This window comes from Microcaecilia unicolor, chromosome 7, assembly GCF_901765095.1.
Source record: "Microcaecilia unicolor chromosome 7, aMicUni1.1, whole genome shotgun sequence".
Classification (NCBI taxonomy): domain Eukaryota; kingdom Metazoa; phylum Chordata; class Amphibia; order Gymnophiona; family Siphonopidae; genus Microcaecilia; species Microcaecilia unicolor.
Window position 1 is genome coordinate 225923121 of NC_044037.1, and position 27270 is coordinate 225950390.

Sequence of the window (27270 nt, forward strand, 5' to 3'; positions counted from 1 at the left end):
CCCACCTCATACAGCATTCAGATAATTAGCAGGTCATGGCTTGGGGTGGGTGAGCCCTTGGTCCTTAGCCAATTTGATGCTACCTAACCAAGCTGAGGGCTAGCTAGGCCCTGACTAGCAGAGAGTGAGACACTTAGGGAAGGCTGGAAGAAAATCAAGGCTGGAACTAAAGGCAAGGCAGATACTGAAGACTAGAGTCGAACATTGAGCAGGAACAGGAACAGGCTGGACCAAGGCTACAACACACTAAACAACTAAAAACCTGTTGCAAAGGCTCTGGCTGGCAGTCAAGAACTTCTTTATATACTACCAGACAGAAAGTGATAACATCAGCCAGCGCCCTCTTACAGAGCTATAAAGGAAGTGCTAGGTTTCCAGGAAGTAAATAGATTCTTCTTGACATGGAATGCTGATGGAGACCACAGAGAACAGATGAGGGGTGGGGGGGGGGGGGGGGGGGGGTGACACATTAGTTTGCACGGTGATGAGAAAGATTTTGATTAATTATATTTAAGCAAAGACAACATTGTAGCATCCACATGATAACAGGTACAGAACATCAATAATTTTCTATGCTAGAAGAAACTTAATTTTCTAATCCTAATTGTAGATTATGGTTGTGGAAAACTGGAATCAAGCACTCAACATGTGGAGGAACTGTAATTTCCTATATTGGTCAGTTAGCTTTATGCTAAAAAAAATGTATGCTATATGTAAATATTTTAACTGCTCCTCCCAACCTCACTTCTCCCTATACCACATGAAAAAAGCTGTATATGCAGTAACATGTTTTACAGTACATGTTTTCTTAGATGGTTTGGCAGTAGTTCTGTATCAACCACCTCCAGAAGATCTAAGTCCCAGATGCACAAAGGTCCCCATTAAGAATCCCTCTGTATTTCCAAATTGGTAAAAATTACCAATTTGGAAATACAGAGGGATTCCCAAAGATAAACTGCATGCAAATGAGCTACTCGTTGCTTTTGTGAACAGGCTCATTTGTATGAGATATGGGGGAAGCCAGTCAGCCAGCTGAGCATGCGCAGAGCAGCCCATCGCTAAGCATGGCTGCTCTGCGCATGCCACAGGCAGCTGTCATACACGCAGATATGCTGTGTGTAGGGGGATGTTTTTTTTGCTGACTCTTGCATGGGGCAAGGAGTATCCTTTGCTCTGCTTTTCAATGTCCAGTTGCATAAAGATTTGCTGCTCAGATCTTTTGTTCCCCAGACGGGCCTCCAGAGAGGCGGGGGAGGGAGAGTTTGCACAGCTTCTGGCCAGTACAGCCGCTAACGTTAATGGATGTGTTTGCAAGAGAGATTCCTGATAGAGATGCAAGATGGCACAAACCTATTCGGACCCCTCCAGCCAGATTTTAGCTCCTTTTTCTCTGTTTGTAACTTTTGGCAGGAGCTGGGTGAAAACCATGCTGGATACCTTCCCTCTGCACGTGTGCAATGGCAGTATGTGGATTCTTTGGAGGCTTCTGTTCTGTTTCTTGTTTGAATTTTCCGGCAAATATATTTTCTCATCATATCTTTCACACGGCTCTCTCACATCTTTGTTCACATGGCTGGAGCTCTTCCCATGCTGTTCCTTCAGTAGGATAATTGTTCTGCCTCTTTTAAGAGCGCGGAGCAATGCAATCCACAGGGAGAGAAAACAGTGAAGAAGAAAATATTCTGTCATAGTGGCTATATGAAAGAATAGCCACTGAAGCCAGAAAGGCGTTTGTATTTTTCTCTCCACACTGCTGATTTGGAGAAAAGAGAAGCAAAGTGGCAGCTTTTTTTCTGAACCACTTCTCTCCTTACTCTTGTGTTGTGGCGTTTTCCGGATCAATGTGGCAGTACTTGCAAGAACTGTGAGGACCGACAGTTCTAGCCCTCCCGTTAAAGTTTCTGTGCATCAGGTCGGAAAACGGCTGTGCATCGCTTTGCATGCACATTTGTATAGTAATTAGCTCATTATAATCTTTGCATTCTGTTTTCATTAGCTGCTACTGTGATAGGAAAAGAGCTTGGAGAACACTTTTATGCATGTCTCGCTGTGCTCTTTACTCACTAAACCAGCTAGAACCAGTGTAAAAACCACATTGCTGGCTCGTTAGGTTTTGTGCATCTGGGCCTAAGACCTGTGGCTTATGTAACCCACACCTTGAGTAAGACTGAAAGGAACTATTCAGCATGCAAACTAGAGTTCTTAGCTTTTAAATGAGTGATCATAGACAAATACTTATATGGACAATTACCCACTGATTTATGATTTAGCAACAAAAAAAGTTGGATCATGGATGCACTTAAACATCAGTGATTAGCTGCATTATCCCTCTACAAGTTCAGCTTCCAATATCAACTTGTAAGTGCACATGGGGATGCTGATGCACTGTCCTGACGCTTCCACAAGAGTGCCATTACCCAAAGGGGACCTGTATAATTAATCACAGACTAGAGTAGCAGCTGTATACAGTCAGGCAAGAGATGCAACTGAACTGAATACTGACAATGCACATCAGATAGCAGCCAGCCTAGGAGTTCCCCCTGAAGGCATCCCTCCCACAAGCTGTGATACTGTGTTTTTTGTTTCCACTAACACTTTGAGGGGCATTCGACAATCATATCAGGCTGATACCCTGGATGATAACATACTGAGGGCTAAGGAAAGAAATTTGGAGGCCCATACAGTCCAGCTTAGTCACCCAGCCACCTGGTTGATAATCATGGAGATGGATTGTCCACTTATGCAAAAATCAGGTACTATACTGAGAAAGGAAAGATACTCTGATCATCCTGAGAAACTGTGTTTACCACAGGAATTCCATAAAAGTGTCAAGGGACACGTGGGGCGAGTCCAGGAAGGACTGTACACAGAAACCACCTCTTACCCGTAGTGTTTCCTGTCTAAATTCAGTCACAGTAATGCATATCCTGCAAATTCTTACAAATTGTCCTATGGGTACTGCACATTTCAGTTTATGTGGACGATGACTGTCAAAATACAACATTGTTGCACTCCACATCTATAAAATAAGTAGATGTCATCCCTTCTTTCTGCACCATTGCATTAAAAAAATCTATCTCCCTATGATGGTATGCGTTGGAAAAAGTATAAATGAGGATTCACAAAGTTAAGCCTTTCTACAAAATGTTTGTAAAGCTTGTATAACCCTGGTCTCACCTCACAGTTTCAGGAAAACCAGCTAGCTGTTTGGGTCAGGTACCCAAACCAAGGCCACAAACAAAAGTGTTATTTCACTTGAGCTGGGACGGGAAGTTTGGGCCCAATCAAATGAAAGCCAGGGTCTGACATCACCTGAAAACCCTAGTTCCTTTCCTCTACACCTGCCCAGAACAGCAGTTGATTGGCTATTACTTTGTTGTTGTCAGGCTCAGCTGCCTCCCCAGTCTGAACTGCACCTTCACTGTGTACAAAGCCCACTCTCTCTCCCCTCCCCTCCCATCCATCATGGCCCTGCAGCAGAGTCTTGCTCCCTCCCTCCCATTGCACCTCTACAAGGCTCGTGCTAATAAACTACCATGGGAGACATGTGGGACCTGGCTCCCTGCAGCACCACTAGTGGTTCCTGTGCTAGGCCCACCTCCTCTGATGTAAACTTCCAGGACTGGCCCAGGAAGCACTAGCGGTCCTGCAGAGAGCTGGGTCCTGCGCATTTCCCATGGTAGTTTATTAGTGCAGACCCGGCAAAGGTGCACGGGAAAAGGGAGCGAGACTGTGCTGCAGGGCCAGATGGGAGGGGAGAGAGAGAGAGAAATTAGGCAAGACAGGATGGGTTGGGAGTATGGCTTCTCAGGGGTTCAGTTTAATTTTTGTCTACATATTTCTATTTTTAGTTTGTGGTTACTTATTCTATACTTAATAAGGAGCTACCTCTGTTCATGTGTGAAAAAGGCTGGGTATTCTGTTAGCATCAAGTGTCAGTGTAGGACTGATCTATACTAATCCAGCTTGCTTTGTTTTCCAATAGGTGTATTAATGTTCTTCTGCTCACTGCAATGTTCAGGGTGTTTTTTTCTAGGAAGGACCTTTTGTGACCCCCTGGAATATTGCTTGTAAACATGTGGTCCAACTTATTAAAAATACTTTTTACTTTGTAATGCAACAGTAGTTTTAAGAGTTGTACTTTATTACTTTTACTTGAGTATTTTTTTTGATAAGCCTTTCTACTTTTACTTCACTACTTTTGAAGCCAGTACTTTTACTTTTTACTTAAGTACTTTTAAAAAGTAACGACCCCCATCTCTGCTCCTCTTCTACTCCACTCTCCTGCCTCTCAGTTGTTGATGCTGCTGTGCCAGGCCCTCCAAAACCCTGGCTCCCACTCTAGCTCACCATTCCTGGTGGCTCTGTTTTGATGACATCCATCCTCTTGGGATACTCCTCCGAGGTGCTTGGAATCAAGAAACCGGCCTTCCTCCTCTCCCAAATCCAGGTCCAGATATCACTTCAGCTGCTAGGCTGCTCTTTCTCGGTCGTTGTTACAACCAAAGACTCCATCGGAGGGGCCAGCACCCTCTCATCACCCTGATAGAACGCTGTGCCACATTTACTGCAGCACAGACTTACTGGAGCCACCTCTACATGCTGGGCACAATATGGACAGATGATCTGGCCCACTGTTCCATCCTCGACTGCCAACTCAATTGTCGCTTTCAGCTTGTAAGCCATGTTCTCCTCGCTCCACCAACAATCCTCAGAATATACCGATTCTGACTCCTCTCCACACAGCTCCACTTCCATCACAAGTTTTATCCCCACGTTTTCCATCTTGGGCCCTCATGCTTGACCTTCACTGTCCTGCGATGTGTCTGATGTCACTAGCGCCAGTCCACCAATGGGAACCCGCTCTCTCCGGCTTAAACCTTCTTGCACCACATTACGGGCACCATTGTCTGTTACCCTGGTCTCACCACACAGTTCAAGGCACCAGCTAGCTCTTTGGGTCAAGTAACCTGAACCAGAGCCACAAACAAAAGTTTTATTTCACTTGAGCTGGGTGCAGGCCGGGGACGGGTTTCATCCCGGTAGGCCGTACGGTTTTAAGCCACAATTTATTACTTTATCAGTTTGGGAGTAAAATAACTTCATTTGCACTCCAAAGAAACTCTCTCCATTCCAGGTTTTATAACAAAATGCAATAACTTTACTGAAACACAGCAACAGGCAGATGTCCAAATGTCATACTTCTCTTATGACAAAAGTTTCCTTTACATGAAAACAGTTCATTTGCTGAAACAGATTTTTGTGCCAATCCAAGACTTTTGGTGTAAATATCAACTACTTAACTGATGGTCCTTTTCTAATGGTATTGGAGGACTGGTTGGTATTTACAGCACCACCAGTCCTCCAATACCCATCCTTTCTGGCAGAACAATCCAAGGCTGTATTTCCCACCCTTGCGAAAAAAAAAAAAAAAACTGGTTAAAAGATAGAAAACAGAGAGTAGGGTTAAATGGTGGTCAGTATTCTCAATGGAGAAGAGTAGTTAGTGGGGTTCCCCAGGGGTCTGTGCTGGGACCGCTGCTTTTTAACATATTTATAAATGACCTAGAGATGGGAGTAACTAGTGAGGTAATTAAATTTGCCGATGACATAAAGTTATTCAAAGTCATTAAATCGTGGGAGGATTGTGAAAAATTACAAGAGGACCTTACGAGACTGGGAGACTGGGCATCTAAATGGCAGATGACGTTTAATGTGAGCAAGTGCAAAGTGATACATGTGGGAAAGAGGAACCCGAATTATAGCTACATCATGCAAGGTTCCACGATAGGAGTCACAGACCAAGAAAGGGATCTAGGTGTCATCGTTGATGATATGTTGAAACCTTCTGCTCAGTGTGCTGCTGCGGCTAAGAAAGCAAATAGAATGTTAGGTATTATTAGGAAAGGAATGGAAAACAAAAATGAGGATGTTATAATGCCTTTGTATCGCTCCATGGTGCGACCACACCTCGAATGTTGTGTTCAATTCTGGTTGCCGCATCTCAAAAAAGATATAGTGGAATTAGAAAAGGTACAGAGAAGGGCGACAAAAATGATAAAGGGGATGGGATGAATTCTCTATGAGGAAAGGCTAAAGCGGCTAGGGCTCTTCAGCTTGGAGAAAAGGTGGCTGAGGGGAGATATGATAGAGGTCTATAAAATAATGAGTGGAGTTGAATGGGTAGATGTGAAGCAATTGTTTATGCTTTCCAAAAATACTAGGACTAGAGGGCATGCGATGAAGCTACAATGTAGTAAATTTAAAATGAATCGGAGAAAATGTTTCTTCACCCAACGTGTAATTAAACTCTGGAATTCGTTGCCAGAGAATATGATAAAAGCAGTTAGCTTAGCGGAGTTTTAAAAAGGTTTGGACGGCTTCCTAAAGGAAAAGTCCATAGACCATTATTAAATGGACTTTGGGAAAATCCACTATTTCTGAGATAAGCAGTATAGAATGTTTTGTACTTTTTTGGGATCTTGCCAGGTATTTGTGACCTGGATTGGCCACTGTTGGAAACAGGATGCTGGGCTTGATGGACCTTTGGTCTTTCCCAGTATGGCAATACTTATGTCCCGCTGGGCTTGTACCCAGCCACCGGACCCACTCAGGACCAGAACTCCCTGTTTCTCCTTCCACTAGAGTGCACTTCTTTGAGCTGCTGCCTCTGGTACGGAACAGGCTTTTTCTGCTCCACTCCTGGGCTAGGTTAACCTTTTCTACCCACCCAAAGCACTCCTCACACTCTGGTTTATGCTTTTGTTGGCAAAAACTTCCTCTTTATTCAGCCTTAGGTTATTGGCCCTGACCAGGATACCCCCTCTCCTCATTGGTCCTGGCAGGGGTGAAGGCAACCTGAGACCATGTGCTCCCTAATCCCATCACTTTATCACCTTCCAACTTCACCCCATTGTCATTCTTTCTTTCCTGAACCTCCCTCTAGGTTGGGCCCTACTTTCACCCACTGTGGCTGTTCTCCCGCCCTCCAGTAATCTGGAGAATTCCACAGCAATCTAGTAATCCCCTGAGGAAATTTCCAAAACTTTAATTTACCAGAGGATTACACTTGCACTATGGATGGTATCAGTAAATCATACTTAAAAGGAAGGCAAACCATTTTGATACCTGAAGAGGTGGTGAGAGAGGACCTTCTGAAGGGGAGAAAGCTTCACTGCTGAGTATCTTACCTGCTGGGAAATTCCATTCAGACTTGGGGAAAAGTAGACTTGAGGTTAAATAAGAAAAAAAAAGAGGCAATGAAATTACCTAAGTTACTCTGCTTCTTTAGCAAAGTCAGTTTAGAGGAAAGTGTAGCCTTTGAAATCTCTATTAGGGTTTCATCGAAAAGCTGTTTAAGAGTATAGTTTAGTATTTAAGGTTGCTTTAGTGTCCAATGTTCCCGTAATAAGCCATATGGGAACAGATTGATGGGAACATTGGACACTAAAGGGTTAAGGTTTACCAGTTTAGAGCACAGCTAGGAGTTAAAGGAAGCCCCTCCCATCTGAAGGCTGATCTTTGATTTACAGGTTTTTCAACCAATTAGGAGAACACTGCAGATTGAGAATTTGTTTCTCTTTTGTGCATCAAGTGCTCTGCCTCATATGTTATTAAAAAAGAGATTTTCAAATTGTAATTTTACATTGCTGGGTTAACTGTTGCTTTATTTTTTCTAGTTTTAGTAAATAGGACTTAGTATATTTTCTTTTTTTAAGGAGCTTATTTGTTTGCTTGCACTAGGGATTTCTTTTTTTACCACAGTTTCAAAGGAAGAGGTGACCTAATTAAATTCTTTGAAGTCACAGCAAAATCCCAAGGAAACAGTACAGTTTAGGGGGTGAACAACTTTTGCGCACAAGAGAGGAGTGGGTCTTGGGTATGATCATATGTGATGATGGTGTTAAGGTGACCATACAGGTAGAAAAGGCAATTGTGAAAGCTAGAAGGATGCTTGGGTGCACAGGAAGAGAAATGGCCAGTAGGAAAAAGGAGACGATGATGCCCCTGTATAAGACTGTGATGAGATCTCAATTAGAATATTATGTACTATTCTGGAGACTGCACTTTCAAAAAGATATGAACATTGCTGAATAACTGGCAAAATGCCGTTTAAACAGTCAGGAGCCATTCCTGGCCGGTTAAAGGTTTTAAATATCGGCCAGAATCTTGTCAGCAAATACTGGAAAGGTTGACACCACATTCCAATATTTATGAATAATTGCTGCAACTTGGTGGGCTCCTGCCCCATATTTAATTACACATGTGACATACTCATCTGATTCTACATTTAAAGATTTCTCTTGGAATAATAGATCTCAGTCCTTAAAGAAAGCCCATCTATATGCCCACTTGATCAAATCTTTAGGATATCCTCCTTGTTGTAATTTTTTAGAAAAAATGTTTGATTGTATTTTATATTCAAACATTGATGAACAGATCCTATGGTATTGTAAAAATTGTGAAAATGGAAGGCTCTTCAAAACCCCTCAATGAGACTATAGGACGTCTCAGGGAGTTGTCAAGCCACGTGGGTATTTTAGGCACTAAAAAAAAACTGGAATACCAGGGTCCTGAATCTGAAGAAAAGTTCTTTCACTCTTACCCCCCTCCCCCCCCCCCCCTGTTTACTAAGCCACGCTAGCGACTGCCATGCACTAATGCCGACACTGTCTATTCACTTTGTGCTGTGTCGGCATTGCCGCACGGAATAATAAACAGGGAGATTAGTAAGAAAAACTCTCTAAAGCAGCATCCACTAGACTTAATTTCTGAGATCAACATCACTGTTGGTTCTCCTAGGAAAGGACGATAGTGGGAAATATTTCCCGATTGTCCGACACCCTCTGAGACATATTGTTGTCTGCTGAGATTTATTTTTAAGATCCTGGAGTGCTTTATGTTGTGTCCTAGTCAGATTTAAAAAATGAAAGACAACTGTGGCTCTAAAAATCAAATAAAACACAATAATGAAGAGTTCAGTAATACTACAAAGACATATATTACTACTTTTTCTTAAAACGATGAAAAGACCTCAAAACACCCAAACGCTTGCTTGAATTTTAGCGTCTTTCACTGGGGTTGTAGTATTCATCATTGGTCTGAAAACCTCGTAATGTTTTTCTTATTTTATTCAAATTTATTTATTTATTAGTCCTTTTAAAAAAAAATTTTCATCATCTTTGTTTTCTTCTTAATTTTTCACAGAAAACATTCCCTTCTTTTTCATTCAATAATGACTGTGTGTTTGACTTATTTAATAATAACAAAAAGTCGAGCACTTGTCTTTGTAGTATTACTGGACTCTTCATTATTCTGTTCTAGTCAGATTAAAACACTTTCTTTTTTCAAGTTTGTTCAGTCGATTGTACTTGATCTTGAAGGCAGAGACTTAGGTGTCCAATGAAGAGAAGACTAGACGATTTAATATTTAATATAAAAAGTAGTTTATGAACTGAATATCAATCATATTCAGGAAGCATTTCTTGATAAGCAATATACAAGTCAGAATGAATGATTAAAAACAAAGCAATGTACAGCAGAGAGAGAAATCAGAGTGCTTAAAGCAATGCTATAGACAGACAAAGAGAAATTCAAAATGCTTACTTATTTCTTTGTTCCCCTCTAGTTTTATACCGGGCCTCTGACTAATTCTCTCATACAACATTCCTGTGCAAGTCTCTGAATACCACAAACTGTTAATCATGTGCAGAACATCTGCTTTCTATTACCCCCCTACCTTTTAGCCCACAGACTTTTTGGAGCCTGCCTTTGGCTAATGTTTAATGTCCGTCAAATTTCTCATGTCTCAGGAGGGTTAGTGTTAAAACAGCTTGTTGTAATCATGGAGCCTTCCACTCCGCATTTTTCATACTTTTATTCAACAAATCTTTCATACTTTTGTTCAACAAATCCTCCCTTTTGAGGCCTGGTATTCCAGGACTCAAACATCTGTTTTAGCTCCAGTCTGTATCCTTACCTCCCTTCTAAATTTCCTCCCCCCTTTGTTTGTGGCATTCAGTTTCTGCACGCTTTTTCAATATTTTTGGCTGACATATTAAAGTTCTATTTATTCTGAATTTCAGTTATCATTGTTATTTTAAAAACATCCTGGCACATCTTTGCAAACATGCTAATACATGTTGCATTAAACAGATTTAATTGTACTAGGGTACAAAATTTATATCTCTTGAGGTATATAATTTATAGGACAGTGAGCTTCATCAAAGGGAAGTACACTGTCATTCATTCTTACTTTTCATTAGCTGATGTGGCATTAACAATTACACAAATTAAAAGCACAACATTCATTGAATCAGTTGTTACAACATTCTGCGTGTAAGTGCACTTTATCGGGAGAATGTGTTCAGTTGTCATACTATTAATCAGACACCAACATGATGTCTGTGGGTACTTGTCCATAAGCAAGGCTTGCTTATAAATAGTCTCATTTGTCCAATGAAGGTTTTCATCATCTCTTACACAGGTATTATTGGGATAACAGACATGATTTTATCATTGTAGTCCCATATATCATAGTTGGCAAGGACAAGGATGATGTCAGTCAGTGGGCACATATGATACAATCAGTCAAATTCAACATCTTGGCCACTGTAACAAGTCTATTATCATATGTGTTCATTGTCCATTAACAAACAACAACAGTCCAATACCATCATGTTTAGGGACATGATGTTTGTTTATTCTTTGTCCATTTCAATGTTATTAATTCGTCGAATATCTGATAAGTGTATCCAAGAAGTATGACCTTCCAGACGGGCAGAGGTCTGAGTAAGGGCCGTGATAGCAAAAGGCCCTACATACACAGGATCCTTCCATGTTTTATGTGTAAAGTTCTTTCGTAGCACTAGGTCACCTACTTTAAAAGCACAAACATCATTAGTAGTCCCTGCCTGTGATGTTACATTTGTTCGGATCATATCACTTGTCAGGTTCAACATAGGTTGTAGCTTTTGCCAGTACTGAGCTGTGCTATCAGTACTTGCTGTCTGCATCGGGAAAAAATGACGTCCTGTCTGAATTTGGAATGGGGTCAATTTAGTACGCCCATTAGGTTGGGCCCTTATAACCATCAAAGCTAATGGTAACAAATCAAGCCAGGTATATGGTTTACCTGCTGTTTCCTTGTTTAAAGCCTTCAGTAATACTCTCAATTTAGTTTTTAAAATACCATTGTAGCGTTCCACCAAACCATTGGAGGTGGGGCGATACACTGATACTTTTCTGTGTGTTAAACCCATAATCGTTGCCATTTCTTTCAAAACACTGTTATTAAAATGTGTCCCGTTATCAGAAATTATTCTAGATGGACACCCATGTCTTGGCATAATATGAGTTACCAGGCATTGTACCACTTCATGTGCTGTCTCCCTTTTACATGGAAATGCTTCTACCCACCTTGAAAAAGCATCCACCCAAACTAACAAATACCTTTTTCCCTGCACTGGAACAATCATATCGGTAAAATCAATATACCATTCTTTTGCTGGGCCTTCTGGTATTGGAAGTGTCCCAGGCGATATTTTAGGACCTCGTTTAGGTATGTTAATATTACATACCATGCAATTTTGCACAACCTGTTGAATCAGGTTATCAATTTTTAAAGTCCAAAATCTTTGCTCAAATTGTTGCCTCATTGTTTCCTTATTCCAATGCATGGTTGCATGCCACTCAGCCAATACCTTAATCGCCTGGCTCATTGGCATGCAAGGTAATCCTTCTTCTGCATTAAACCATTCACTTCCCAACTTCATACATCCTCTCTTCAACCATTTTTCACTTTCCTGTCCCTCTGGCTGCCACATTTCAATCTTATCTACATTCGTAAGTGGCCCTTCCTGTGTCTGTCTAGTATTATACAAAATCTTTTCACTTTGCTTAACCACCTCCGTTGCTGCTGCATCAGCCATTGCATTACCTAGTGCCTCAAAGGTTGGCCTTTCAGTGTGGGCCGGGGTCCACACAACTGCAGTTTTTCTACCTTCACGTTCCCTTCTTGCCAAAATTTCAAACAGCAATTTCCAATATGTGTAATGTTGTAAATTTTTACCTGCACTGGTTATCATCCCCCTACGCTGCCATTTTAATATATGATACTGTAGTGAACTTGCAACGTAACCACTATCAGTATATATAGTGACATTTTGAGTCATATCAGTGTGTTGTAAGGCCGTAATAACGGCTAAAAGTTCAGCATGCTGTGCAGTCTGGTTAGGAGGGGTTTTATATTGTACTTGCATTATCTTTCTTAGATTCTCATCTACCTGCACGCAGGCAAAGCCTGCAACAGTCCTTTCACAAGCTCCATCTGTAAACCATATTAATCCATCAGATAAGGGTTCAAAAGTAAGACAGTGAAATGTAGGGATTTCTATAGTATCGATCTCACCCTCTAGATTGACAGGAAAAAGCAGATCTATCTTATTTCTCTGTTCTTTAGTTAATGGTATTATTCTTATATCTTGTCCTAAAAGTACTGCTTGATATTTTCCAAATCTAGTGGCTGTCAATGCAGTCTGGCTAGGGCTCAACAGTGTTTTAATCGTGTGGTTGGTATGTATTACAATAGGAACAAAAGGCATTTGTGCTCTCCATTTACCTACTGCAGCCACTATAGCTGTCAGTAACTTTGGTATTTCTTTCATTCCCTTTTCCACATGATTAAAAGAGCCTGACAAAAAAGCTACTGGTGCATTTACTTCATTGTTTTGATTAATCATAGCTGCCCAACTATTTCCCATGTCTTTTACCCATAGATGCACAGGTGATTGGATATCTATTACTGCTAACGGTCCTGGGGATAACAAATCCCTCACAATCTTAGCCAATATTATCTTATCCTGCTCTTCCAATACAATTAATGTATTCTTTGGTGTGGCTGCGGGCAGTTTCAAATGTTTATAAAGTCTCATTACTTTTTGTGTATAATTTGGTATCCATTGTCTGCAGTAATTTAACATTCCCAAAACAGCACGTAACTGGGTAACTGTTTGCGGTACCGGGGTTTCATTTAAAATAGATATAACTTCCGGTATAATGACCTTATGTTCTGCTGAAACATTTTGTCCTAAAAAGGTGACAGTAGACTGAGCTATAATACATTTTTCCCTGTTACATTTATATCCTAACTCTCCTAATAACAAAAATAATTTTCTAGTCCAATCTAGGCATTCTGTTTCAGTCTCAGCAGACAGTAGAATATCATCTACATAGACAAACAATGACACCGTGTCAGGCAATTGACTCCTGAAATCCTTTAAATCCATCATTAGTTGTTTTGAGAATACCGATGGACTATCAGTAAAGCCTTGAGGCATCCTAGTCCACCTGTATGCCTCATTCTGTACTATAAATGACGTCAAATCCCTAGACTCTGGATGAAGAGGTATTGAAAAGAATGCATTAGACAAGTCAATAACAGTGTTATATGCATATATATTCTGAGTGTGTAAAAGTGTAGCAGGATTTGCACAAATCGGAAATTGATTTTTTGTAATCTCATTTAGCTCTCTTAAATCATGTACTATCCTTACATTGTTTTCCCCTTTCGGGACTGGAAACAATGGGGTATTATACGGGGATACTGAAGGTTCAATAATACCACATTTCAATAATTTATCAATGTGCTCCAGGGTTTTGGATACTAATTTAGGTCGTATGGGGTAAGGGTCTTGCTTCGGCCCCTTTGCCCCTTCTATTAATTCTATCTTATGGGGTTTTGCATTTACAGCTAGTCCATATGGTGAATCACTTGTACTCCAAATATGTTGTGGTAATTCTTCCATAACCCTTACTTTATTTTCATTATTCAACTGTTGAACCATGGTGAGCAAACTTGGTATTTCTTTATTTCCAAAATCTAAACACAATCCTAATTGAGACAATAAGTCTCTACCACACAAATTTACTGGGCAATCAGGTGCCACTAAGAAGGGTACCACAGCCTCCCTTGAACCGTGCGGTTGGCATTCCAAGCGCACCAGAGTGGGTTCTGTTAGCCTTTTTCTTTGTTCTATCCCCGTAAATCCCACTGTTGTTCTATACTGATTTGAAAGCTTAACTCCCTGCGGTTTTGCACATAACACAGAGGTACTCGCCCCTGTATCTATCAAAAATCTCACAGGAGTTCCATATTTGCCAATTGTCAATGTAATAAAGGGTTCCCTTGTGTCTAATCTGAAAATCATTCCCTCTTCCTGACACGGGTTTGCTTCCAGTCAATAGCATTGGTCTGGAATATTCTGCCAAGTTGGAAAAGCATTTACAGTACCCTGTCTCTGTACTGCCGCTCCTGGTCCCTGTGATTGCGTCGCTGGCTGCTGTATTGCAGTCTGCGGGGCACTCACAGGCATCCCTATTACTTGTGGCATCAATCCTTGCTGTGTCTGCATTTGTACTTGGGGCATTCCTGCATTCTGATAACATTCTGAGGCATAGTGACCAAATTGCTGACAAATCATATTGTTCAGATGTTATTAAAGATTTTAAATCACCTCTTTCCCCTATTAGCCCTACACACAGAACTAGCTAGGACTGTGACTAATTTAAGCCAGATGATCTCTTAACACTGCAGGAATCTCACTTAAAAAAGAGTCAAACAAAGTTAAATTGCAAAGACATTCCACATAGAGAACTAGAAACAGAATAACACATATTTTAAAATAAACAGAGATCACCTTATAAGACAAAATCAAACTTATTTAAATCTAATCTAAAACAATCTTTTAAAAGGAACAAAAAAAATTTCAGTTCTTCCTGACCTGTCTAACCTAGCTTAGCAACAGCCAGACACCGAGAAATCAAAAACAGATGACATTCCTCAACCTTCAGGCTGAACAAAAGGTTGCTTTTCCCGCTCTTGCTGTATTTTTTCAAACGATCCATACTGAGACCAGCTCAAAAAAGAATCTTTTGCATCATACCATTTCTCATGTATTTTTTCAATCTGTTTTTTTTCTAATGGGAATAATTCTATGACATGCTGCAAAGGGGAGCATTTTTTTGAACTATCTAAATCTAAATACATAGCATATACAGGAGGCTTTTCTTTCTTATCTGCCCCTTTCCCTTTCATTTTATTCTGACTATTACAATTTCTCCTATAGAGCCACAATCTACAAAAATATACTACTGCACCTAAACCAAGAAAATATACAAAAAAGAAAACTATAAAACTAAACAAATATACCTAAGTCCACAATGTAAGCTTACTCACGCGTCTTCTTATTTCTCTTTAGCAAGCCCAGGAGTCGTAGCCTATATGTCCAGTTCAGCAGTTTGATCAATCCCACATCAGTGGAGCACAGAAATTAGGCTTAAACAACGCTTGCTCTCTCAAAATCCTGTAAAAAACTTCATTAACAACACACACTTAATTTGTTCTTCGTCTCGCCTTCTCTTTTCCGTTTGCGGCCTACTCCTGGCTGGCTCGCCACTTTGAAGAGAAGACTAGACGATTTAATATTTAATATAAAAAGTAGTTTATGAACTGAATATCAATCATATTCAGGAAGCATTTCTTGATAAGCAATATACAAGTCAGAATGAATGATTAAAAACAAAGCAATGTACAGCAGAGAGAGAAATCAGAGTGCTTAAAGCAATGCTATAGACAGACAAAGAGAAATTCAAAATGCTTACTTATTTCTTTGTTCCCCTCTAGTTTTATACCGGGCCTCTGACTAATTCTCTCATACAACATTCCTGTGCAAGTCTCTGAATACCACAAACTGTTAATCATGTGCAGAACATCTGCTTTCTATTACCCCCCTACCTTTTAGCCCACAGACTTTTTGGAGCCTGCCTTTGGCTAATGTTTAATGTCCGTCAAATTTCTCATGTCTCAGGAGGGTTAGTGTTAAAACAGCTTGTTGTAATCATGGAGCCTTCCACTCCGCATTTTTCATACTTTTATTCAACAAATCTTTCATACTTTTGTTCAACACCAATAGACCTAGTGGTTGGCATCCCATTAAAAGGGGTCTAAAGCCGCCTTTTTTTGAAAAAAGAAATCTGTATTTTTTGTATATACCATGTGGGGAATACACAATTTTACCTTTTGCTGCAAGAGATGAGGGGGAATGCACGAATGTGGGCAATACAGGATTTTACATACAAAATAGTGATTAAGAACACCTTAACTAGTCAAGTTTTCAGAGTTTAGATTAAAGAATCAAATATTGGAATTTATTGGAATTGTGGGTAATATACAACTATGGTGTATAGAAAGACATGGGCTATCTATAGTTTTACCCACATAACCAGTGCTTCCACATGGGTTGTACACAAGTGCGGGTTATACACAGCTGCAGATTTTCTTCCAGGAATTTGTCCAAACAAATTTGCTCCAGGAATTTGTCCAGATATGCTAACCGCTATTACCACATCCTCAAAAGAGTTTCAGAGCTTAACTATTCGTTGAGTGAAAAAATATTTCCTCCTGTTTGTTTTAAAAAGTATTTCTATGTAACTTCCTTGAGTGTCCCTAGTCTTTGTACTTTTGGAATGAGTAAAAAATCGATTTACTTCTACTCGTTCTACACCACTCAGGATTTTGTAGACCTCAAATCATATTTCTCCTCATCCATCTCTTTTCCAAGCTGAAGAGCCCTAACCAATAGCAGACTATGGACTTTTCCTCCAGGGATTTGTTCAAACCTTTTTTAAACCCAGTTACGCTAACCACTGTTACCACATCCTCCAGCAAAGAGTTCCAGAGCTTAACTATTCATTGAGTGAAAAAATATTTCCTCCTATTTGTTTTAAAAGTATTTCCATATAACTTCTTTAACTGTCCCCTAGTCTTTGTACTTTTGGAATGAGTAAAAAATCGATTTAGTTCTACTCGTTCTACACCACTCACCATTTTGTAGACCTCAAATCATATTTCTCCTCATCCATCTCTTTTCCAAGCTGAAGAGCCCTAACCTATTTAGCTTTTCCTCATACCAGAGGAGTTCCATCCCCTTAATCATTTTGGTCACTCTTTGAGCCTTTTCTAATTCCACTATATCTTTTTTTGAGATAGTGACCAGAATTGAACGCAATACTCAAGGTGCGGACGCACCATGGAGCGATACAAAGGCATTATAGTATTTTCAGTCTTATTCACCATCCCTTTCCTAATAATTCCTAGCATCCGGTTTGCTTTTTTGGCCGCCATCGCACACTGAGCAGAAGATTTCAGCGTATTATTTTCAACGACACCCAGATCTTTTTCTTGAATGCAGACCCTCCCCCCCAAGGTGGACCCTAGCATCAGGTAACTATGATTCGGATCATTCTTTCCAATGTGCATCACCTTGCATTTGTCCACATTAAATTTCATCTACCATTGGGATGCCCAGTTTTCCAATTCCTAAAGTCTTCCTGCAATATTTCATAGTCTGCACATGTTTTAACAACCTTGAATAGTTTTGTATCATCTGCAAATTTGATCACTTTACTCATTGTTCCGATTTCCATATCATTTATAAAAATGTTAAATACTACCGATCCCAGTACAGATCCATGCAGTACTCCTGAATTCACCCTTCTCCATTGAGAGAAATAACCATGTAACCCTACCCTCTGTTTTCTGTCCAATAACCAGTTCCTAATCCACACTAGAACCTTGCATCCTATCCTAATTTTCTCAAGAGTGTCTCATGAGGAACTTTATCAAAAGCTTTCTGAAAATCTAGATACACTACATCAACCGGCTCACCTTTATCCACGTTTATTCACTCCTTCAAAGAAATGAAGCAAATTGATGAGGCAAGACTGGCTGAACCCATGCTGACTCTGTCCCATTAAACCATGTGTTTACATGTTCTGTAATTTTATTCTTTATAATAGTTTTTGCCCGGCACCAATGTCAGGCTTACCGGTCTATAATTTCCCGGATTGCCCCTAAAACTCTTTTTAAAAATCGATGTCACATCAGCCACCCTCCAATCTTCAGGTACTACACATGATTTTAATGACAGGTTACATATTACTAACAGCATATCAGCAATTTCATGCTTGAGTTCTTTGAGTACCCTTAGACGTATACCATCCGGTCCAGGTGATTTACTACTATTTAATTTGTCAATTTGGCTCAGTACATCTTCCAGGTTCACCGAGATTTCTTTCAGTTCCTCCACATCATCACCCTTGAAAACCATTTCCGGTACAGGCAGATCTCTTACATTTTCTTCTGTAAAGACAGAAGCAAAGAATTCATTCAGTTTCTCTGTTATGGCCTTCTGAAATCAGAGTTATATATCCTATGATAAAGTCACCTCCAGGATAGTTGGGTTAAGGCAGTTTCAGTCTAAAATACAAGTCCCAGAAGGCATTGCAGGCAAGGAGCCAGAAGGGGAGATGAAGAACCCGGACTGGACTCCTAGCTGCAATCAGGGAAAACATGGGTATAAGCTGGCAGGTTGTGTAGAGTGGCTGCCACTAGGCAGAAAGAGAGTTGGGAAACCCTGTGTGCAGGAGCTCATCATTGGTCTCATTAGTCTAATGCTTAACTCAGCTGGTTTGGGTGTGAGGAAGCTAAGGGAAGGAGAATGATTGGTGGTGGTAGCTGAAGCCAGAGATTGATTAGGCAGGTGGGAAGGAGTCCCAGGAGGGGAGTTCAGTTCAGGAGAGAGAAGCAGTTGCAGGCTGAAAATCCTTGGGCAGGGAGGTCCCTAAAGTACTGAAGCAGGCTGAGATTCCTTGGGTGAGAGGAAGTCCCAAAAGTATTGAATTCACTGTGAAGCTGATGCAGAGGAAAACCCTTGGGTAGAAGGAGTCCCAAAAATATTGAACTCTCCCGAAGGTAAAGAGGATAGAAGGTAGAAAATGCTGCTGGGTGACTGAACTGTGATGATGAACTGAAAGAACTGTTTGTCTTGGGAATTGAATTACTGTTTATTGTGCACTGGATAAAGAGCCCAGACTGGAGCCTGTAAGCCTGTATTGAATCCTGGTATGTGCTATGCTGCTATTGGAACTGTGTACTAGAAACCGGCATGGAATAAAAGTCCTTAAGATTGAAGATACTGGTGGACATCTATTTCTTCATTGTGCTGGGAGCCTGTGGCTGGAGGAGATTGTTCTATCCTTGGCTGCACAAGAGAGGCACCTGGTTACAAATGGCACCCCAGATGGGACTGAACACGGATCCATGCAAGCCGGAGAGTCTGGTCATGGTGGCCTAAATGCTTAAATCCTGGATGCCTCAGGTAAGAGGTACCTAGGGGGGCCAAGGCTGGATAAAGAGAAGTGGGGAAGACCAGGAGTGGACCGGGCTGGCTTGAAAGGGGGACCAGTGTAAAGATATCGCACTTGGGTCTCTTTCTTTTTTTTTTTGTTTTGTTACATTTGTACCCCGCGCTTTCCCACTCATGGCAGGCTCAATGCGGCTTACATGGGGCAATGGAGGGTTAAGTGACTTGCCCAGAGTCACAAGGAGCTGCCTGTGCCGGGAATCAAACTCAGTTCCTCAGTTCCCCAGGACCAAAGTCCACCACCCTAACCACTAGGCCACTCCTCCACTGGCTTTACAGGGTGAATGCGGTGGAGCCGGAGTGGAGATCTGGAGCAGGTTGCTGAGAGCTGGAAACTGGGAGCTGAATGCTAGAAGCTGGGAGCAGAGGCTGGGAGCTGGATGCTGGGAGCAGAGGCTGGGAGCTGGATGCTGGGAGCAGAAACTGGGAGCTGGATGCTGGGAGCAGAGGCTGGGAGCTGGATGCTGGGAGCTGGGAGCAGAAGCTGGGAGTGGAAGCTGGTAGCTTGGGGCCAGAATATCCATGAGGTCCGAAGATAGTTAGGCCCTCTTGAAAATTGCGAATCCCTGGGAAGGTCCCAAAGGGACTCGCAATTTCTTAAGTGGGGGGGAATGTGATAAAGTCACCTCCAGGATAGTTGGGTTAAGGCAGTTTCAGTCTAAAATACAAGTCCCAGAAGGCATTGCAGGCAAGGAGCCAGAGGGGGAGATGAAGAACCCGGACTGGACTCCTAGCTGCAATCAGGGAAAACATGGGTGTAAGCTGGCAGGTTGTGTAGAGTGGCTGCCACTAGGCAGAAAGAGAGTTGGGAAACCCTGTGTGCAGGAGCTCATCATTGGTCTCATTAGTCTAATGCTTAACTCAGCTGGTTTGGGTGTGAGGAAGCTAAGGGAAGGAGAATGATTGGTGGTGGTAGCTGAAGCCAGGGATTGATTAGGCAGGTGGGAAGGAGTCCCAGGAGGGGAGTTCAGTTCAGTTCAGGAGAGAGAAGCAGTTGCAGGCTGAAAATCCTTGGGCAGGGAAGTCCCTAAAGTACTGAAGCAGGCTGAGATTCCTTGGATGAGAGGAAGTCCCAAAAGTATTGAATTCACTGTGAAGCTGATGCAGAGGAAAACCCTTGGGTAGAAGGAGTCCCTAAAATATTGAACTCTCCTGAAGGTAAAGAGGATAGAAGGTAGAAAATGCTGCTGGGTGACTGAACTGTGATGATGAACTGAAAGAACTGTTTGTCTTGGGAATTGAATTACTGTTTATTGTGCACTGGATAAAGAGCCCAGACTGGAGCCTGTAAGCCTGTATTGAATCCTGGTATGTGCTATGCTGCTAATGGAACTGTGTACTAGAAACCGGCATGGAATAAAAGTCCTTAAGATTGAAGTTACTGGTGGACATCTATTTCTTCATTGTGCCAGGAGCCTGCGGCTGGAGGAGATTGTTCTATCCTTGGCTGCACAAGAGAGGCACCTGGTTACAATCCGTATTTTGATCCCTCCCTATTTCTTCCCAAAACATGCCAGACCACATCCTCTTGCCATAAAGATGTTCTATGGTTTTAGATATTTATATCCTGGCTTTATATAATTGAAATGTGGACATGTATACAATATGGATGTTTAAATGCTGGTTTTCAGACATCCAAAACATGAGAACAGCTTCTAAACTAAGGCCAAAGTAGCATATGCTAAGTTTCCAGTACATTCAAATGTTTTTGATGCATATTTTTGGGAATTTTCTAAAAATCTAATTGGCTATGGGGGTTCCCAGGACAGGTTTGAAAAGCCTTATCCTATGCAGAAGGGAGACATGCTGCAAAAATGCAGAGTCTAATTGTCTCAGCTTCTTCAAGCCATTTCTCCCCTCTTCTACAGGAAAATTGTGTCAGAAGAACCATTTTCAGTCATTCCCTTGGTTAACAGAGCTCCTAAAAAGGAAGTGAGAGGAAAGGGGAACTACATCAGTTTCACACAGTGCAGAAATATTAAGCATTCTCACACGGAAAGTTCAAATATCAGCTTGAAAAATTCACAGACTATTTTTAAAGTAGTTAAATGTTCCAACAGAGGAAAAATATACATATATAAACTATTTGTGAGATGGTAGTTGGGGAACCACAAGGACAGCAATTATCTTGCAGCTAACACCAAATCCCAGAAATAAATCTGGCTCAGTGAGCTGAAGGATCTCATCTGAAGATGAAACTATTCACAGCAAAGATTTCTCACATAAACACAGGGTAGGTTGCTTAAACACCACAGTATACAGAAACCAAAATTACTTTGCATTACAAAATTAAAAGTTCATTTTCAGTCTACTGTGACTCATTCTCTAAGTCAGGCCAGATCGCTTTTGCAAAAGAAAATCTTTGGATTGCATGAATAATTGTGGTCATTAGTTCACAACAATACACAGAATAATCTCTTAACAAATTTTACAGAAGTGTTTCAGATGTCAAATAAATGCAAAAAAACAAAACGAAAACAGGAAAATTCATAGCTAGGGGCACTTGAAAATATCAGCATCCTTTTGCAATCTCATCACATCTCAAAGAGGAACCCCGTGATCTTGAAACCTCATGAATTACAATATCACTTAATTCTTCTGTTGGACCAATAAAATGTGTCACAGGCTACCATCAAGGAGGTTAGATTGAGAACAGGAGACAGTACGAGGCTATCTAGCCCATTGTATGGGTTGAAGCCAATAGGCGAAGCTTGCTGGCAGTAGGCGGAGTCACAAGTACACCCAAAATAATAGCAAACAATATGAAAGCAATAATAAAAGATTATAAGAAATAGCGGACTGCCTATGCATGGTCTATCTGTAAAAAGTCAAAAGGTGTTCCTGTTGGATAGACAGTGCCTTAAAAGGTGGAGGACAAAAGATTGTTTTTTTAACTTATTTGACAGCTTTCTAATTTATTTGAAAGTGTCCCATATATAGATATAAATATCATGAAATCAAAACTGAATATCATTAAAACAGCTTCAAAAATTATTGTAGCTGCTGGAAACAGCACTAATAAAGGCTGTATTTTGTGCTCATTTTTCTACACTGTTCTGTACAATACAGTAATACATGGCTAAATTTCAGTGAGGATATCCTGTTTACTGATGGGTTCATCTTAACTGTTGTTATAACCTGCCTTGGGAAGCCTGGTGTTACAAAGATTGGCAGTAAAAGTGGAGGAGTGGCCTAGTGGTTAGAGTGGTGGACTTTGGTCCTGGGGAACTGGGTTCGATTCCCACTGCAGGCACAGGCAGCTCCTTGTGACTCTGGGCAAGTCACTTAACCCTCCATTGTCCCAGGTACAAATAAGTACCTGTATATAATATGTAAGCCACATTGAACCTGCTATGAGTGGGAATGCGTGGGGTACAAATGTAAGAAAAAAAATAAACTCTCCTTTCATTGGGACACATGGAATCACATCTTCACCTTATTTCTTTTGTTCAAATGGATTATTCTGTTTTGAGCATATTTCAGGGACAAGTGGATTTCATAAGTCAAAATAATAAAAATAAATATTTTCTTCAAGTTCAATTTTTGCCTGTTGTTCAGCTTTGAAAGAGTTCTGAAGCCCCCGTACCTCCTCCGTGAGTACCTTAGTTTTTTCCTCCGTTTCGGCCATCCTGTTGCCAATCTCCCTCATTTCTTCTCTCAGCTCCGTGACTGCAGTGTGGATACTGCGCCTCATGTTCACAAGCTCCATTTTAATTTCCTTGAACCAGCGTGCAAAGTCCTGTTTGCTGATCTCCGTATCGCTAGCAGCCTGCTCTTCGGATTCTAAGTCCGATTCCTCCTCCGCAGCCGCCATTTTGTTGCCTCGTGTCAGCGCTCGAGATCCCGCTCCCTTATCGCCGCTCTGGGCTTCGGAGGTAAATTTGAATTTTGCCAATTTCTTCCTCGCAGCCATGGCCACTATACTTAATGATTTTGGAGTTATTTCGCTACGTTTTTGTGGGGTTAGTGTCTCTTTTCACTCCAGAGTTGACAGAGCTCTGCAGTTAGGCTGCCATCTCCTAGAGCTGACGTCACTTCCCCCCATAAATATTTTCTTTCATGCAGATCTCCTGTCCTCAATCAAACCTCCTTGACTACCACAATGGAGTATTTTCCCAGGTCAGGGCCCATATTGCTACTAGAAATTCATACATCACAAATTGGTGTCTGATTTCATCCTATAGTGACAAGAAGTGAAAATCATTTCTCATTTAGAAACATAATCAAACAACTCATGAAACCTACAGAATGCAAAATCTCCTCAACAGGTAATCACTTTGTTAAACATGTAATAAATTAGTTATGTAATATGATGTCATAGAATATGAGCTGTGATGCTTTTTGTGATGTAATGGCAGAGCCTGTTTCCTGCTTTTATACCAACTGTAAAACCAAACACTTTTTATGAACTAGCAAAAGTGATAGACAGAAACCAGCAATGAAGTGAAAGTAGCATGCTTGTGATATATTTTAAGGATCAATTTGTACTATGTGTAAGTATGATGAAATATTTATATTATCAGCCTGTGGTTTTTATTTTAAACAGCAATTATAGTGCTCTCTGTTTAACTGAGATCAATAATGTTTCTCTAACAATGCTTTTAATGAAGAGAAATAGGATAATCCTGATTTTGTGATCTGTAGATCAGATCTATAATCCATTTGGATAACGAATGATCAATACTTATCTGGATCATGATCACTTCAAAATTTATGGATTGCAAAGTATGATCTGAGGCTTTCTTGGGCCCAGAGACAGGAGTGTGCATAGACACAGGGAACTCCTGTCTCTGGGCCCTTTCCCAAGTATATAGGAGTAGACATGGTCCTTGAGACATTCCAGGAAGAACACTTTGAAGAGAATCCTTCACATCTGCTCCTCCTTTTAGGAGACACGCTCAGTGAGCCAGGAGAGTTTCTCTCTGTTTTAACACATCCCCTTTTTCTACAAAGGGAGAACCCATATGGAACCTCATAGTATAGAATAAGTAACCATCAAGTTAAAAACAGAATATGCAGAGAAAAATTGAACTGGAACCCAAAGAAGTCAGACTCTGAATGCAATGCAATACAGGAGAAATAAATTTCCTCTTGTACTGTGCAAAATGCAAAGCGGCAAGAGGTGTACATTTACCAGAACTAATCATGGATTTCCCACCTAAGAATTTGGATTTGAATTATGAAAGTTATTATTTCCCTGTCCAAGTAGGCCTAGATATTCAAACTACCCTAGTCTAGCAAACTCTAGGAATAATTTAACCTGTGGGTTTGGTACAATAATGAAAGCAAAACTGTTTGGATAGTTCTTATTACTTCCCAAGGGGAAGTTAGCCACATAGATTTATGCCTGCTTTTTCTGTGGGTAATTTTTACATCACAAATAGCACATAGTTTTGTATAATCAAAATGATGCATCTTATTCCGATCTCCATCGTCTCTCCACCCCTGGGAACACTTCTTCTATCCACAGGTAAAAACACATTGGGTCAATATTTAAACTCTGCAGTCAGCATTTGTTTTAAACAGTGACCACAATGTTTATTCACTATCAAGATAGAAAATAGCTCTGAATATCTGAACAGAATGGCAAGCTTCACATCTAAATAACAAACAAAACAGCGAAGATGACTAAAAATCAATGGACGACGCTCCAGATAAAAATCAAAACATTATAAATAAAATATAAAATTTAAAATGAAATAATAACCCAGTAAAAAAAAGTCATATTTAATGAAATACAAATATTTAAATAGATAAAAATACTTATTTAATTTTATATTTAATTTACAATGTTTTGATCCCTTATTTTTGTATTTTGATGTTACTTATTATCTTTACATGTTGTTTTGAAAGTAGACTCCTGATGCAGGCCCTCTAGGCCGAAACACAGCTGTGTCGAGTCTTGTTCATCAGTCGATAAAGACTGGATTTTTATCTGGAGCGTCGTCCATTGATTTTTAGTCATCTTCGCTGTTTTGTTTGTTATTTATATTTTTGCGAAGACTAGTTTCTTCTGTTTTTGCAAAGCTTCACATCTAACCAGCTAGCAGTAATATTCAAATCACTATCCAAAATACCTAACAGGAGAAAGTTAGGACAGCAATTTTTCTGTCCTGATATTGCTGCTTTCGGAATAACTGCCAGATCTGACCTTTGTCCTTTCTGCACCCATGCAGCTGAAATTATCCAGATAGTGCTAAGACAGTCTGCAAAAATATTCACAGCGCTATCCAGATAATGCCACTGAAAATCTATAGCCAGCACTGGGTAAGTCATTTATCCAGATAATGGTGGTCATTATCCAGATAAATAACTTTGAATACTGACCTGATTTGTGTTTTTGAACAATCCATGTACCTTATAACCATGAAAATGTTGAGCTATTAATAATAAAGCCCAGATTTATTATTGCCCTCTTTATGATTATTTTGACAAGGTACTGCTCATACAAATTGTCATGTCAATAAAGTTTCCGGACCCTGAATCTGAGAGGGGTAGGATTGGAGGGAATAGGATCCTGTTTCTCTGTTGTCTTCAGGAAAGGAGGAATACAGGGGGCTAAAGTTCTACCATTCTGCCAATTACTATAGTTCTGCAATAAATAGATTAATTTAAATTGGTAAAATGCTAATAATATTCATGATTAAAAATTTTGGCAATTTGACTTATTTATGGATTTACATAAGAATAGCCATACTGGATCAGACCAATGGTCATCTAGCCCAGTATCCTGCTTCCAGCAGTGACCAATCTAGGTCACAAGTACCTTGCAGAATCCCTGAAACATTTCTATTCATTGCATTAGCTAAAAATTAACCAGATCCTACAATGGTATAACTGGAAAATCCCTAAAATTATAGAATTGTGATCACAGATTTTGATTTTTTTTCAGACTATCTTTTATAATATTGGATGGGAAAAGTGTGAAAGGCACTGAAAGTATAGGTTATTGAAATAAGAATTGGTAATCATATACTCCTGTGTGTGTGTGTGTGCCTATATGTTTATAGAGAAATGAAGATGGAGAAGATGATAAAGACAGAGGTGAAGACAGAAATTGTAATGATAGAAAATAGAGTTAAAAAATATTGAGATACTAGAGGAGAAGAAAAAGAGAGAGAGAAAAAAAGAGAAGATGGAGATTGATAAAATAGAGAAAATAAAGACAGACAAGATGGAGCAAACAGGAATGGAGGAGATGGCGGAATTACAGAAAGAGACAGAGAAGACCTCAGTAAGGATGACATGGACAGAGGATATACAGAAAACAAAGAGAGAAGAGATGGAGAAGACAGACATGGAGATGCAGACGATAAAGATGAAGATGAAACAGATAGAAATAGAAATACAAGAGACTGAAATAGAGATAGAAGAAATAGAGATAGAGATGGACAAGATGGAGATAGAGATGGAAGAAATAGCAATGAAGGAGATGGAACTAGACATTGAAATGGAAGAGATAGCAATAAAAATGGATAGAATGGAGATCGAGAAATTAGAGGCACAAAAGAGAGAGATTGAGAAGAGAGAAATAAAGTTGGAGAAAATTCAAGATGGAATAGACAGAGATGGAACAGATCATAAGAGAGATGGAGAAAATATAAAGATTTTAGAAATAGAGATGGAAAAGGTACAGGAGATAGAAATACAGTTGGAGAAAATTCAAGATGGAATAAACAGAGATGGAACAGATCATAAGAGAGATGGAGAAAATATAAAGATTTTAGAAGTAGAGATGGAAAAGGTAGAGGTGAACAAGATAAACAGCCTAGAAGAGTTAGACGTAGAAGAGACAGAGATGAAGGACCCATAGATAAAGGAGGTTGAAATAAAAGAGACTGATAAGGAGGAATAAGTAAAATAAAAATAGAGATAGTGTAGATGATTGATATTGATTCTGAAAGCTTTCTTATGTCAAGATGTCATAATTTATAATATAAAAAGGCATATTTGAACAATGTTGTGCAAGAAAGAGAATGAGAATGACAGCTTTTTATAAAAAATGCAA